The sequence below is a fragment of the Hordeum vulgare genome, chromosome 1H (assembly GCF_904849725.1).
Source record: "Hordeum vulgare subsp. vulgare chromosome 1H, MorexV3_pseudomolecules_assembly, whole genome shotgun sequence".
In the NCBI taxonomy this organism is placed as follows: domain Eukaryota; kingdom Viridiplantae; phylum Streptophyta; class Magnoliopsida; order Poales; family Poaceae; genus Hordeum; species Hordeum vulgare.
Window position 1 is genome coordinate 342,569,242 of NC_058518.1, and position 4,988 is coordinate 342,574,229.

Here is a 4,988-nt window from a genome sequence, read left to right on the forward strand (position 1 = left end):
TACTATTGTTACTTGCTACTTGCTACGAATCATCTTATCACACAACTATGTGTTACCGATAATTTCAGTGCTTGTAGAGAATACCTTGTTGAAAACAACTTGTTAGATCCTTCTGCTCCTTGTTGCGCTCGACACTCTTACTTATCGAAAGGACTAGATAGACCCCCTACACTTGTTGGTCATCACACGCCAAGTCCTTGAGGAAGCCCGATATGCTCATGCCATAGAGTAGGGGCCTGCAGAGTCCTTCTTTGTTAACATGCCATTAGTCGGGACCACAAAATAGGTCGGCGAGGCATGGACCCCCGGGTCCTGGACACCGTGAGCATCCCCCAAACTTGTCTTAGAAGCCTAGGATGATGACATTCTCCAAATAATGTCTTTGGCCAGATAGTCTTCGGCTTAGCAAACAAGTTCAACAACCGTGCATAAGCATCTGCATAATGTGCGTCGGTCCGCGGTCGACTTATTTCACTATTTTGACAAGGGATAAAGAAAACCTGGCCGGGCATTATCAAAATATGTCTTTGTCCATTTGTAGTACGCGGCCAGACTAGTCTTGAAGACGAGGGCATAAGTTTGTTCGGATGACAATTGCTGACAACTTTTCTAAAGCGCCACTATTGATGACATCAATCTACCAGTTATCATTTATTTGACTCATGGTTCGAGGTAACCCTCTCATTGGAGTGTTGTATCAATTGATTTCTTCACCCAATGCGGCCATAATAACTCGATCAACAAAAATGTGGCAATTTTTACGACACAACGACGAGGGGGGGGGGGGCACTTTGTCCTTTTTACTAACTTATAAAGAGCAGGGGGCGATGAATCTTTTCTCCATGCTCCCCTTCTGCTCTAGCACCGTGACCCCCCCTCCCCCGATTTTAATTGTATACTAAGTATACATACAATGCGTATGACCAAGATTAGGGACTCATGGGAAGATATTACAACACAACTCTAGACACAAATAAAAGCATACAAGCTCATATTACAAGTGAGGTGCCTCAAGGGCTCGAATACAGAAGCTCGAGAAACACACGAGTCAGCGGAAGCAAAAAATATCTGAGTACAAACATAGAAACAAGTTGATGCCTTAGAGAAGGCTAGCAGAAAAGATACATTGATCGAACAAGGTGAGGCCTCCTCCCTTGGAACCTCCTAAATACTCCTCGTCGTCAGCGACCTCCATGTAGCAGAAGGCACCGTCGGGGTAGCAGTCGTCGTCAGCGGGATACACCATCTCCTGGGCTCTGTTGTCTGGTCATGACAATCATATCAAGTGGAAAAAGGGGAGCAAAGAAACGGTGAGTACTCATCGAAAGTACTCGCAAGACTGACATCAGAACTATACTAAGTATGCATCAGTATGAAAGGAATGGGGCTATATCTTTGGACTGGATGCAGAAATGCGAGAATAGAGAGAAGGTCTATTCATATCGAAGACTAGCATCTTGAGTGTCTTGCAGCATTAGAAGAGAGTAGAACAATAACACATATATAGTCATGTTGTTGCAACAAATTTAACTATGTCACGCCCAGATTTTGTTCCTCGACTCCCTGCGAGAAAGAAATCTCACAGCCAAACATTCCAATTAAGTCGCAGTTCTAGTTCTATTAGATCGGGATACAACTCCAAGTCGTCGTGTAATCATGGACACGACTATTCAAATAGTTAATTTTCATCCCTACACGGGTACACCAAATTAGCCAACACGCTTGATAAACTCTGGCCACACACACTTCCTGGGTCATGCCCGGCCCCGGAACATCAACACGTCGCTAACCTACCTAGGCTCAACAGAGAGAGCAGCCCACCAGTCCAAATCCTAAGCATGCACGGGTCACGGGCCCATCACCCTTTGCACTCCTGCACGCTGCGTGGGCGACCGAGGTCAGTCCTGGCACCTCTTATACAAGAACAATGCTTACGCGGACCACTCGGGCACGCACAACTCCATTGCTGACGTCTGAAGAGCTTTGACTCATACACGATGTCGAGTACCCATAACTTCTCCCACGTGAAGGTTAGTGCGAAAAGGTCAATGGACAACTAAGATCAGATACCCAAATCCAATTAGCATTTTAATTAACACCATGACAACGATTGGCAATTCACGATATAAGGTCCCGTCGCCCCGTCTCGAGGATGTGTGGCAAGGGCCAAGAATGCCCGGCCACGCCTCGTTAAGGAATCCACCCGCAACACACCTTTCATCATGTTCCCAGTAGTAAGGTCAAGTAACCGTGTGGCTATAACATCAGAGGGATCCGAGATATCACCCTCGATGGATTCCGAACGATGTAACCGTCAAGGTGACAAGGGAGGAATCACCCTCGATGGTCCATGCTTGAGGGGTTGCATGATAGAGTCATTATCAGGGGTGGTGAAGAAGGAATCACCTCCGTAAACCACCGCAAATTAACTACATTACAGAGCTAACATCAGAAGTACGTAACAAGGTGTCACGCTCGGTACTCGATAGTACCTCTGCAGTGTCGTACAACAAGGGGTGTGTGAAGTGATGTGACGGGTCTTGGCTTGTCGATCAGTTGATCTAGTCTTTGATGATAAAGCGAGGGCAACTGGGACTAAGGGGGTCAATGGGGATCACTGCTCCACCTATACTAAGGATTTAATGTACAATAGAGTATAACATCAGTTTATCAAAAACAAGCTATGCATCAGAATAGGAGCTATCTACAACAGTCATAAAATCTAATGCAAGCATGAGGAAGAAAGAAATGGGTGATATAGGAATGATCAAGGGGGGTTGCTTGCATGGAAGCTTTGCTGAAAAGGACAGGTCCTTGTCGACGTAGTCGTACTTGGGGTCAACAACAGTCTCGGGGTCTATCAAAGTATCGAGGTCTACCGAAAAGAAGTAGCAGAGGGAAAACAATAAATAACAAAGCAATTAAATGTAACACAATGCATGACATGGCAATATGCAGTGATAGGGATGACCCAACGCAGTACTACACGTTACTGACGGAGCGGGGTAATATATGACGATATTTTCAGGGCCTTTGGCTATTACCGGATAGATGATTCGGAGGGGAAAGTTCCATCTTCATCATGCTAGGTGCATGTGACAGATGAACAGATAACGTATTCAGATTTGTTGGCTTTTTCTGAGCAACTTTCATATATAAAATATTTTCATCCAAGTTATAAATTATGTCATATGATTTTTCAAAGTTTTATTAATATCCTGAAATTATAGAATTAATTTTAATTCAAATATTAAAAATAAATTGTTGGGTGCACCTGGTCCACTACACCCAAAGGGGGTGACACGGACTGACTAGGGGGCCCAATTGACTAGTCAACTGACCAGTCAACACACGCTCACTCGTGCGCGAGCCTGCTGAGTCAACACGTTGATTGGGCCGACCTTATCCACCGTAACACTGGATAGGCCCCACCTGTCAGTCTTTGTACTAATTAGGGAGGGGTCTATTCTAAATCCAGGGTTAATTAAAGTGGTGGGGGTCTAGTAGTTAGTGGCTGCTAGCCTAAGGCCCTGTTTGGAACCACCCAGATTATATAATCTGGTTTTTATAATCTATTGTATTTCCAAACAGGACAGTTTATATTATAGATTTTATAAACTAGATGATCAGATTATTATAATCTCGTAATCTGCTCTATCCCAGCTAAAATGAGATTATGGATTACAAATGATGTGTTACCCTTGTAAACTTTGAAAGAATTATGCAGTGCCATCGCCATTTTTTTAATTTTTTCTTGTAAACACAGGGCAAACATGTCATTGTACAATTTAAAAGCTGGTTTACAGTTTATATAATCTGGCCTCCAAACATGTCCACCTGAATTATTTTTATAAACCAGATTATATAATCTATGTTCACAATTCAGATTATCATAATCTATTATGGTTCCAAACAGGGCCTAAGCTAACTGTTAATTAATCCTAAGCAAGTAATAACCTCACCACCAGGGCCCATCTGTGAGCGAGACAAGGCCGACCTAATAGTGCCCGCGCCGACGGCGACCTACAAGGGCGGCGATAGGTGCCGAGGACTAATTCTGGCGACCAAATGGATGCCCGCGTGCATGAATTGAACCAGCTCGATGAGCCGCATCCATCTAGGCTAAGTGCGTGAGCTAAAGTGGTCGGCATCCACGACAGCGATGATGCCTGAGCGGCAACGATAGTGGCGCAAAACGAAGCGGGAGCTACGGGGGTCGACGAGGAGCTCTAGAGGGTCAGGGAGGTAGGGGAGCTCACAGCGGTGTCAGCGAGGTGATCAATGAGGGTCGAGGGTGTCGGAGGCGAGTAGGAGCTCAACAATGGCGACGACGGCCGAGGAAGAAGATCGAGTCAATGATGTTGCTAGCGCACTGCTCCGGATCGATCCAGTGCACCAAGGGGTCGAGGAGGATGCCGCGGAGCTTCTGGGCTCGATGGAGAGGAGCGAGGCCGGTGGTGGCCGTGAGCTCATCGTGGCGCGACCATGGTTCCGCTGGGCCGGACATGGGGAAGGAGGTGCACGCGAGGAGAGGAGCTCGTGTGGGGGCTAGTGTTTGCGAGGGCAAGAGAGAGTGAGGCGCCGGGGCCATTGGGGAGGAGGCCGCGGACGAGCGAGGTGACGGGGGCGAGGGTGACGGCGAGTTGCGGCTCGACGTCGAGCTGGCCACAGCGGAACGGGGGCGAGTGGAGAGATGAGGGGGAGAGGCTAGGGTCACGGGGGGATCGCCGATGACTTAAATAGGAGAGGGCGGCCCGGCGGATGGCCGCCACGATGCCCTCACCGGCCAGATCACCGCCACGCCACTGCCCCCCTAGTGTGGGCTGGGCCGGCTATGCATTGTGGACACTAGGGCCTAGTGGCACACTAGTTAGTTAGGCCGGGTTGCAAATTATTTTCGATTATTTAGGTAGCTACCGTTTTGCAAAATAAATTGTGCAACAAATGGTTTTTGTTCAACATAAAATTTGGCACATAAATCAAAGGCA

General features: G+C 47.0%; 1 long non-coding RNA gene across 1 annotated transcript; it reads right to left on the bottom strand.

Annotated features, from left to right (window-relative positions):
- Positions 1 to 966: 966 nt before the first annotated feature.
- On the bottom strand, positions 967 to 4,693 carry LOC123410616. The gene is made up of 2 exons (XR_006613062.1): positions 4,260 to 4,693; positions 967 to 1,263 (listed from the first exon to the last, which is right to left on the bottom strand). It is a non-coding gene; the product is annotated as an uncharacterized LOC123410616 (long non-coding RNA).
- Positions 4,694 to 4,988: the final 295 nt, after the last annotated feature.